Source organism: Pinus tabuliformis, chromosome X (assembly GCF_031772625.1).
Source record: "Pinus tabuliformis cultivar Carrire ecotype Pingquan chromosome X, CPIR1, whole genome shotgun sequence".
Taxonomy (NCBI): domain Eukaryota; kingdom Viridiplantae; phylum Streptophyta; class Pinopsida; order Pinales; family Pinaceae; genus Pinus; species Pinus tabuliformis.
Window position 1 is genome coordinate 1365814167 of NC_142308.1, and position 12254 is coordinate 1365826420.

The following is a 12254-nucleotide window of genomic DNA, read 5'->3' on the forward strand; positions in this document are numbered from 1 at the left end:
TTGCCTTGACGCTGTACAAGCTCCTCCCACGGTCCAACAAGATGTCTTCTCTACTTTGACAAGTTTCACTCACTCTCCAATGGAACCAAGAGGTATGTGATCTTTCCTCTCAAGCTCAACCAAAGAGTCTTAATTTCACCAGCATTTACCCTCAAAATGTTCAGCTTCTAACCTCTCTAGTCCTCACCCCAATGCCTGCATTTATAGTGCGATGGAGGGAAGTTACTAGGTCCTCCTTCAAAGGGATAAAGCCCTCCTTCAAAGGGATAGCTCCTTTAGTCAAGGGATTAGCTCCTTCTCTTTTGGGATGCATGAACCACCTCAGAGCGAACAATCCACGTCAAAATTCCTTCTAGAAAACTATAGAATTAACCCAAAGTGAGTTTTTTAAGATAAAACTTGTGCCTTTTGACTTTCACAGGGGTCCGCACCTGCACTGTTAGGAACAGAGCGGGTAGGTACGCAGCTTTTGTACACAGAAGGTGTGGGACCGCAGGTGACCATGAGAGAAAGTGCGGAACCAAAGTTACATTGATTTTTAATGTCTTTCTCCCACTTCCAAAGCTTGATTTGAAGAGTTGAGGCCTTAGACTTGCTTAGGAGGACAGTACAAGTGATGATAGACCCATACTGACTGCAAATAATCATGATGACGATATTTTTGTGTAACACTAATGTTCACTATATTATGGTGAGTGGAGTGTATTCATGTATTAAATAAGTTTAATACTTCACCAATTTGAGTCATTTTCCAAAAAGCTCAAGCTAAATAAATGAAGGGTGTCAACTTCAATCGATAATGCACCCATTTACAATGTAAACAAGTTTCTTACAAATATTCTCCAATTTGAATTGATATTCAGGATCAATTTTCCATTGATTTAGTGAAAGAGACATCAAACGAAATTTTTAAATATGGCCCTCATCAACAATTCATCAATCCTCAATTTATGTAGAGTTTGAAGAGGAAGTAGAGGTTCTAGTTTTCATACATTTTGTAGAGTGTAAATAGTAATTTTTGTTTTCTTGGGATGAGAAACAAAAATGTATCAGGCCCCAGGGCATTTAGTCTCAACATCATCTCAATCCCTAATATTGGTTCAAGCTCTCACAGTGCGAATTCCGCCATGCTCTCCCTCGACTCCTGTTACTATAAAAGGGGCCAAGACATCCCAATGCCCTTCACAACCATTTACTTATTCAGAGTTATGTCATACTAGCATTGCTAGGTATGAAACCACAGTAGCATAGCAGGAAACAAAAGATGAATAGGTTGAAAAAATGAGTATAAAGAAAAGGTTAGTTGTGTTTTGGATTTTATTGTACACAACTTGTATAGCCAAAAGGAAGTATTCCTCTACGAGTTAGTCAATAATGATAGTGATCCACTCGACAAAGTGTGCTTCTTAGGTGTGACATATTCAAGTCTTCTTGGTAATGTGGGTGAATTAGATATTTGTATCGAGACAAACAAGGAGAATGGAACAATTACATTGACCGACACTAGTATTGGGATGAGATGAGCCTAATGATTATGATTGGCAACAAAGACTTGTGGTGTAGGCTAATCAGAGAGTGAACCAAGTCTTGAATCCAGTTGGAGTACGTGGGTATGTGGATTCATGGGTGGTACCTTGGAGATAATCATATCTTTAATGCTACTCATATTTTACCCACACTTTTGTCAAACCTTAAGAAAATTTCAAAGACAAATTTGATGTCATCCATGTTAAACACCTTCATTGAACTAGAGGGTGAATAGATCAAAGAAATGAGGGATGAAAAGGTTAAACTACATGAGATTATTAGTGGTAATGGAGAAAAAACTAAAATATTAGAATAAAAAGTGTATCCAATGTCATCCTCAATGGAACTCAATGCACCAAAAACCAAAAACCAAAAACTGAGACTACAGAAAATTGTCTAGTGAACATGAAAATACTAGGATAGACGAAGGAAAATTGTCTTGGGTATGTGAAGAGACTAAGCAAGCAAGGAAACCTGAAGGATACATTGAGCATTATGCATCTACACAATCCTGGGATGGTAGGTTTTATCAGGAATGAGCATTTCTACTCTCTTTGATGCCACAAAGAAAACCAATAGAGGGTACCCAAAGATAATCGAGCTCACAATGCTTTGTAGGAAGATTGTATGGAGAGAACCCAACTCAAAAACAACTGAGAAGGGTCTGAAATGTTAGATCTAAATGACAGAGGGCCAAGTCTGACCAACTAGCTCTGGTACCATTTTAAACACAACCATGGCAAAGACATAATATATCAAGGATCGACCATTAATGCATTATTATTCACAATGATACATATTTATAATAAATTGGAGTGATCCTTGGTGCCATATTCCAACTAGTCTCTTGGACTCCCTTTGACTGTTCAACTTCCAAACCAACCCTTAGAGGATTAGGTGTCTAAGAATTAGAAGAAGAAGTTGTTCTTTGAAAGAAGAATTTGAAAATCTCAAACAGAAATTGAAAGTTCTAAAATGGTCAAAGCCTCTAGATCATATTTGCATCATTAAAAAATATATCTTTGAAACAGGCCTTGGCTACCACGGATATTTTGTGACATCTAAAGATAAAGCTCTTTTAAGAGCCTAAAATGAAGATCATCACAAGAGGAATGATCAAACATGCATTGTGTCCAATAACAACTTGTTTGAATGTCATAAGCAAGTGATGAATCATCCCAATCCTATTCATTTCCACATTTCTGATGATTCTTAGAATTATGCAAGGAATATACAAGATAAATATAGTCCACATAATAAAAGGAACAATGGTGAGAGTATGGGGCCTCCCATGATTGAAAATATTCACAAACGATGCACAATCACCAAGGAGAAAGAGTTAGAAATCAACAAATGCATGAATCGTTTCCAACGAAAACCTTCAGAAGATGTGTTGCATCAACACCACCCTATAACATCATGTATCAAAATAAGTTCTTTGGGTATTGTTTTTCATGAAAATTGTTTTATTAAAAAGCATAGGATTGGGGAAGATATGGTGTTATCACATATAGAGTATATAGTCAAGTACCCATGATTAGACATATGGATCAAATTATAAACAGATCACATGGGTAATTCCTACCAATGTTCAAGCCAAAAATTGAATATTAAATATGTCACAATTGAGGACACAAGGCACATTATTATAGAATCTACTTGCGACAGATTAAGGGATAGGGAATTTCTATTAACCAAAGAATTAATAATATGGCATGGAAAATGAAGCAAAAAGAACCAAGGTTATATATCACCCCTAGATATTTCTTGAATTCAAGCTTCAAGAAGAAATATTAGGTAGGTAGGATAGTCATTTGTAGGGAAGAAGTTATTAATAGGGTAGTAACATGATAATAGGTGGCATATTTGAACATTGATAGGGTGAGATTCACATGACAAGAAGTATGGTCTCAAGGGCGTATTCCATTTTGCAAAAGAATCAGGTGTTGGAATTATGACACAGATATGGCACTATGACACATGTGTTGTCCTTGATGGCAACTCACTCAAATGACTGATCATAGTTCATACTCATAGATTGAAAAAAGAGAGGTATATGTAGGATCCTCATTGATCAAGCCACGTGTACATGCGAGTTAGTAGACCTAAAGGGGCATATAGCATACACACGCACTTTCACAGAAGGAAAGGCATGTACATATTGCAAAACTAAGTTTTGGTCCGTGGTATTTGGTCCATGGTATTTTGATCCATGGTATTGGTCCAAGGTATCTGGTCTGAAGTGTTGACCCTAGGTATTTGGTCGAAGGTATTTATCCTAAGTGGTTTTGGTCCATGGTATTGAGTAAGGCCTAAGATTATAAAAGGAGAAGAATATCATTAGGAAAGTGAACTCAAGTATTGAATATCTGATGAAGAGAAAGATATAGAATACAGGTTAGTGGGTTACAATGCATAGGTGGATCTGAACCAAGGATGAACCTTAGCACTTGATGAAGGATAAGATCTAATGTTGGGTCAAGATCTTAATCCTTGAAGTGAAATATCTTTATGTGGTTTGATCATTTATCTGAATAACTAGAGCATGTTGTAATCTATAAATATGATGATTTGGGTATAACTAATGTTTGGAATTGTTGTAAAGTTTAAATCATCATTTACAAATCCGTACGTAGGTTCACTTTATAAAAGGCACATATACACACTAGCTCTGTATATCAAAATAGTGTATACATCTTAAATTTGATTTACAGATTTGTACGCAGGTTCGCCTTGAGAAAAGTTCTATGCACGCAGGTTCGATGCATGGAAGTAGTGTATACATCATAAAATATGTTTTAGTTGCTTCTGTTCTATGTTGTAGTGTTTTGAGTTCTGATTACTGTTGCAGTGTTCTGAGTTCTGATTATTGGTGCAAAGGAGATTGGTTGATGTAGATATATTTGATGTTTGAATGATGTTATTAATGGATCCAGTCTAAAAATTTATGAAATGTGGTCCCTGGAAGAAAAGAGAAGGTTGTAGCCTTCTTTAGGCCAACACTTATGTTCTAGTAAACATATCAGCTAGTACAAGAGCTAGGGGGTTGTAGCTCCATTCTAGGAGAAGCTAGAGAACGAGAGAAGGTTGTATCCTTATGCAGGTAGAATCTTTCGTACTGGTATAAGACTGCACCGGTACAAAAATTAAAAAAGAAGTTTCTTATTAAAAGAAGATAGAGACGATTGCAGCAGGTGGTTTTCACCAACATTGGGTTTCTAGCTTATATCTTGTGTTCATGTGTGTGATCGTCTGTTATGTTCTTACTACACTTGGTTACTGTTTATATGGTTCTGATGCATTGATTAAAGATCAACATATGATGAATTAACTGAATCATAATTTTGAAGGATATATGCTAGTTTCCTTAAATACAGTTGCGTATACACGCAAGTTTCATTAACTGAAGTAGTGTATATGAATCTGATTATGGAAATGAAATATTATTGACTTGCTAATACTGATTCACCCCCCCCCCCCTCTGAGCATTATTTCCAACAATTGGAATGAGAGCAGGTCCTTCAGAAGAAGATTGATCGCTTGAAGGGAGATCTATCATCATGAGTAACTACGAAAGAGAGGGATCCATTAGACCACCAATCTTTAATGGGAGAAACTTCATTTATTAGAAGGTAGGAACCACAACCTATCTTCAATCTCTTGGAATAGATGTCGAGGAAATCGTGGAAAGAGGATATACATTTCCATCAGCAATTCCTACAGATATGACAGGTAAAAGGCAATATGAAAGCAATGTCAAGGCTATCAATACATTATTGGGGAGTCTGTCACAATCAGAATTTGTCAAAGCTATGCAGCTCAAAACCTCCAAAGAAATATGGAACAAGATTGTTCTAAGCTATGAAGGAGACAAATAGGTAAAACGTGCAAAACTGCAAACTCTCATAATCCAATGTGAAACTCTAAAAATGCAAAATGATGAAATTATAGCTAGTTACTTCTTACGTATAGATGAGATTTTTAATTGCATGAAGAACTTGGGTGAAGAGACAAAGAAGTTACTTTAGCTGAAAAGGTTTTAATATCATTGTCTACTAAGTTTGAATCAAAGGTATCTACAATAGAAGAAAAGCAGGATCTTCAGACTATTACTATGACACAGCTGCACGGAATCTTAACTGCTTTCGAAATGAGAAAAGGAGGTCCATCAGATATGAGAGAAGCCACATTCAAATCTTCAGGAAGAGAAGAACTCAATGAATGAGGACACATTTCAGAAGGAGAGGAAGAACAAAACTTTGCCAAGAACCTTCAATGGGGTTTCAGAAGATTCAGAGGTAAACTACCTTTCAAATGTTTTACTTTTGGAATAGTCGGTCATTATGCTGCCAAATGTCCTCATAAAGATAAGCTTGATAAAGGTAAGGAACCAACAAAATGGAATAGAATGAAAAATGTAAGTAAGAAGAGCTACTAGATGCATGAAGATAGCAATGGTTTATGAAATAGTGATGAAGATGAAAATAGTAATGACTATAGACTTCTGATGGCTTTTGAAGACGATGATTTCTTGGATGCTTTAGATCAAGATGACCTTGATGAAGAAATCTCTAAACTCAAAATTTGTTGAGAAGAAAAGAATATGATTATAGATACTCTGAAATTCCAACTTGCCGAAAGAGAAAAACACAATGAAAAAATAGAATGTGAAATTGTAGGTCTAAGAAAGGATATTGAGAAAACAGAAGCTCTCAATGTTAGATTTGCTAAAGGATCAAAAATATTAAATGAAATTATCAAGGTGCAGCATTCTCCTCAGATAAATATAGGTCTTGGATATACTGAAGAAGCATCCCAAGCATAGAAGTCGTCAACCTCCACTAAAAGCTATCTTGATGCATCAAAGAACAGTGAATATTTTGACAACCGACAACAAAGGCATAAAGCAGATCACCAGGGAAATTAGGCTCAATTTAATTCAAGGATAAATAGAAGCTACAACCAGCCTCAGGTAAATCATACTCAATCTGTTTCAAGAATGAATACCAATAGCAACTACAAACACTAGGTCAGTAGATTCGATAACTGCAGGAACTTCTTTAATGGCCAATGTTTTTCATGTCATAACTTTGGACACAAAGCTGCTCAATGTGTTGATTATAAGACCATCATGACTAAAGAACCACGAAATGAAAGGAATGTGATGGGGATCATGAAATGGACCTACAATAACTTTTCTCTTCTTGAAAACGACATAGAATGCTCTATCTGCAACAACTTCGATCATGAAGAATCTAAATGTAGGAGTGAATTTTGGCAAACATCTCAGAAGGAGAAAAATTCATTGAATCCAAAAATATGGAGAAAGAAAGAACCACAAAAAAAAATATGTGGTATAGCCTTGTATGCAAAAGGACAAGAAAACCAGTGGTACATCAATAGTGGATTCTTGAAACAAATGACAAGTGATAAAGAAAAACTTCAGTCATATAATGCCTTAGAAAAGGAAAAGAAGGTCTCATTTGGAAATGACACTCCTGCTATCATAAAAGGTAAATGTTTTTTTCTCTTAAAAGAAAAAGTTAAAGTTGGGAATGTTATGTATGTTGATGGTCTAAAGCATAACCTATTGAGTGTTAGTCAAATGTGTGATCAAGGAAATGATGTGGTATTTTGATCAAATGGATGTGTTATTCATGAGCTTCATATAGGATAATCCATGATCAAATGTATAATAACTCCAAACAACTTATACATACTCAAGGGAGGACAACAACAGTGCTATCTAAGCAAAAATGTTGAACATTGGCTATGGCACAAAAGATTGGGGCATCTAAGCTTCTCTCAAATAAGAAAAGCATGCACATTCCAGGCTATTCGTGATCTTCCTGATATCATCATCCTAGAAAATACAATATGCAAATCATGTCAATTTGGTAAGAAAAACAGAGCGCACTTCCCTAAAAAGCAAGGATCAACTAGTAAGCCTCTTGAACTCGTTCATACTAATTTATGTGGACCATCACAGAAAAAGTCACCTCGTGGAGAGGAATACTTTATATTTTTCATTGATGATTTTTCCAGAATGTGTTGGATAGGGATTCTAAAGCATAAAGATGAAGCATTGGAAAAATTCAAAGCCTTCAAAGCCTTGGTTGAGAATAAATCAGATCGAAAAATCAAGTGCATCATATCTGATCGAGGAGGGGAATTTACCTTGGATGAATTCTTTGACTTTTGTGAAGAACATGGAATAAAAATGCAATGGAATCCTCAGCAAAATGGAGTGGTAGAAAATATGAATAGAACTGTTCAAAAAATGGCTCGTGCTATGCTAGATGAGTCTAGAACTCCTACAACCTTCTAGGGTGAGGTTGCATTCGCTGTTGTCACTATTCTCAACCAAGCAAATGTTCGAGTAAGAAACACTCAAACTCCACATGAACTTTGGTATGGTAAGACTCCTACTGTAAAATACTTCAAAGTTTTTGGAACCAAATGTTACATCAAAAGGACTGATAAAAAAATTGGCAAGTTTGAACCCAGAGCAGATGAAGGAATTCTCCTTGGTTACTCTTCCTGAAGTAAAGGATATAAGTGTTATAGTAAAATACGTGGGAACATTATTGAAAGTATTGATGTTGTGGTTGATGAAGCATGAAAAAACCCTAAGTAGGTAAAAACCAAAGATTGTGGCGAAGATGAGGATTATTCTCCCACATCAAATCAGACTAACTCTGAAGAAGAAACCAACAAAGCACCAAAAGAATTGATAATGACAGAAGAAAATACTCCATCCAGGTATGTTCAGAAAAATCATCTGGAGACTCAAATTTTTGGACAGAAAGAGGCAGGTGTGCAAACAAGAAGAACTATTACAGAAGCTTCAAGCTATCTAGCATTGCTTTCCTCCATCAAATTTCAAAATGTAAATGAAGCATGCAAAGATGAATGTTGGGTCAAGGCCATGAATGAAGAACTTGAGCATATTGAAAAGAATAATACTTGGGAATTAGTTCCTTGACCTCATGATAAGAATATCATAGGAACCAAGTGGATATTCGAGAACAAGCTGAATGAAAATGGAGAAGTTATTAGAAACAAGGCTAGAATTGTTTATAAAGGATATTCTCAACAAGAAGGTATATATTTTGAAGAAACTTCTGTAGCTGTTGCTAGACTTGAAGCCATAAGAATGTTCCTTGCTCTTTCTAGTTTTTAGAAATTCAAAGTATACCAAATGGATGTAAAATCTGCCTTTCTTAATGGAGACTTAGAAGAAGAAGTATATATTGAGCAACCAGATGGATTCATCCTTGGAAATGATGAAAAAATTTTATGCAGACTCAGAAAGGTTCTCTATTGTGTAAAACAAGCTCGAAGGGCTTAGTATTACCGTCTTGATAAACACCTCCATCAACAGGCTTTTCAAAAGGATCAACTAATACCAATATATATAGAAAGATTGACAATAATAAACTGCTAATACTTGTTGTGTATGTTGATGATATCATTTTTGGTAGAAATGAAGAAGCCATCAGTTGGAATTTTTCCTCAGTAATGTAGCAAGAATTTGAAATGTCTCTTCTTGGTGAGCTTACATATTTTCTTGGTCTACAAGTTCAACAAAATAAATATGGTATTTTTCTATCACAAAACAAATATCTCAAGAAGATCTTGAAAAAATATGGAATGAAAGATTCTAAACCAGTATGTACCCCAATGGTAACAGGATGCAGTCTCATCTCAAATGATGAATCAACAACAGTACATCAACCAACCTACAGATCCATGATTGGTAGTCTGCTTTATCTAGCAGGTGCCTGACCAGACATCATGCATGCAGTGGGAATAGTTGGAAGATTCCAAGCAAATCCAAAAGAATCACACCTTCAGGAAGTCAAAAGGATTTTCAAATATCTTCAAGGAAGATATAATTTTGGTTTATGGTATCCTAGAGATACAGATCTTACACTGCATGCATATACATATGCAGATTGGGTAGGAAGCATTAATGACAGAAAAAGCACTAGTGGTGGTGCATTCTATGTGGGTTCCAGATTAGTGTCTTGGTTCAGCAAGAAACAAAGTTCAATTGCATTATCTACAACTGAAGCAGAATATGTGGCTGCTGCATCTTGTTGCACACAACTCCTTTGGATGATGCAAACATTACAAGACATTCAGATCACATGTACTCTGTTATAGTCGGTCTTTATATCCCTTCGTTAGAGATCAAAACTCTTTTTGCATTTCATTTTTAGGTGTCTCTCTCGATTCACTCCATTGCATTCCGCTAGGGGCATGCCATTATCTAATGGAAGGGCCTTGTTACTCATTCCCCTCATGCCTTATCTTGCTGGTTTAGGTCTGTTTGTCGAATCAATTTTAAAGTCATTTACAAGCCTGTTTGATGACTGGGTCAGCAAGATTCATTTCAGTCACTAGGTCTAGGGTTAGTCAATTTGGTCTTCAAAAATGTCCAATAATGCCAGCAGGCCAGAGGGAGGTTCAAAATATGTTTTCATTTTGAAAATTTCATTGTCATACTAATTGATCATGACTTTTCTTCAAGACCCCGTTTTGAAGAAAAAGTCATCTTTTCGTCTTTTGAAATAATTGCCATGTATATTTTCAAGGTTGCTCAGTTGAAAATGTTCAAATGCAGCCTCTAGTCATTCTTTTCTAAAATCCAATGCCACCATCCCTGCAAAAATCAACCGAGAAAAGCCATCATTCAAGCTCAGAAAATCAGTGAGGAAACCAAAACACAGAGTTGTATAAATGCAAAAGTGCCAAAGTTTAGAAAGTGGGTGTGCACAAGTCAAAAATCAAATCCCTGTCATAAGAGACATTTTTGTGTTCCAACATTTCATTTGGATGCCAAATGACATCAAAGAACTGAAGCGAAAACGTGGAGAATCAAATTCAGCTTTTGGAGATCATCTCTCTTTCATGTGAAGCCAGATTTTTTGCTTTGTGTTTGGTCCTTCTGGCTGCAGATCATGCTGTGTTTGACCATAAGAATATTGGATTTTCATGATTTGTCTCCCTCTTCTCAGCTTTATAGCTCAATTGATAAATGAATGGCATGCTCTCACAAAACAACTTTTGGAGGTTACCACCAACAAATGCGTCAGTCATATCAGGCTTGAAAATGATGGGTTGTGACTTGCTGATGGTCATAACGCCTCAAAGGCTATGGAAAGATCATGCCTACCTTTCCCCCTCATCTGCAAAGTAAAGAGAATCAAGTGAAGCTCAGCAAATCTCCCTCCCATGCAGAGAGGACTTGACTATGGATAATGATTCTTCGACTTCATCAGTTCCAACCAAAATATGTTCTAGGGTAAAGAAGCCAAGGTGAATTGTGAAGAAGCCGAAATTGTGAGTTTAAAGTTGAGATTGTATGTTTGGAGTGCGCACGGTGCATTGGGAGAAGGCACGACGCATTGGGAGGTTGCGGCGCACAGGGCCTCCTACCACTGTGTATTTTCCAACGAGCACGGTGCATACAACCCACGCAGCGCACTGGGTGTGCACATGGCGCACAGGGCAGACAAGCTAGTTTTTCACCACCGCTTCATCAAAATTTCAAACTAACTCAATTTCCTATGCTCCCTAACTGCAGGTGTGTTGTATCATTGTTTGTATTCATGAAGGATTCATCTCCATTACGGGCATTCGACTCGCTATTGTAAATTATAAAGGATTTTTCAGCAAGATGTTATCATCAAATTAAGAACAAGCCCCACCCAAAATCTCGATACGGTCGGGTGTTCCAAATCTTGAAATCCGTATATACAATGTTGTTGCCAAGAAAAGAGCAGTCAACGAGTTTCCTTTTTGTGTTCGCCTGGTGAGTTGGGAGGAATATAATGTAACGAGCGAGGCGTTGGAAGCAGCGTGTATTGCTTGTAACAAGTACATTTCCAAGTTCGCCAGAAAGGACGCATTCCATCTGCGTGTTCATATATAGCCATTCCTTGTTCCCCATATTAACAAGATGCTTTTGTGCGCCAGAGTCGATAGGCTTCAAAATGGTATGAGAGGAGCATTCAGAAAACTACAGGGAACTTGTGTGCCGGAGTCGATAGGCTTCAAAATGGTATGAGAGGAGCATTCAGAAAACTATAGGGGACTTATGCACACGGGGCCATAGGCCAAGTGCTCCTTTAATATGGAGGGACCACCACTCAAATCATGTCGAAGAAGCTCCACATCATGCCAAAGTTCAAATTCCCTGTCAGACAGATAATTATGGTCATCAGAAAATAATTCATTGTTATATGCATCGTTTAGGAGGTTCACCAAGTATATTGGAGCTGACTACTTGAGGTGGAAGTCGGAAAACATAATTATTCTCGATGTTGTGCATGCCAACTTGCTTGGTTTCCACAGTCGATTGTCCAACTGATGTCCTGGGAAGGCATATGTTAAGCCAGATCATGATCCATATGTGTTCACTGGTATTGAAGGAGACATTGTTGAGTTTAGCAAAATTGTAGTGGGGATCATTCATTGACAATACATTTTTCCCTTTATTAAAGGTGAATTCTTAGTTCAAAACCATTTTTATTAAAAGACAGTTTTTATTCAAACGAAAAAAGGGTAGGTGAACAGTCAAAGACAGAAAGACAAATTTAGAACAAAGAATATCTACCACAGTAGAGAGATAAGAATAGATTGCCTATTTTTGTCCTCAGTCATGATTCAATGAGATTCGCGCTACAATTTTCACCTTTTCATTGGTCATCATAAATTTT

General features: G+C 36.8%; 1 pseudogene; it reads left to right on the top strand.

Annotated features, from left to right (window-relative positions):
* The window catches only part of LOC149145156 (large ribosomal subunit protein uL16-like), a 127475-nt pseudogene extending 115462 nt beyond the window's left edge, over nt 1-12013 (top strand).
* Nucleotides 12014-12254: the final 241 nt, after the last annotated feature.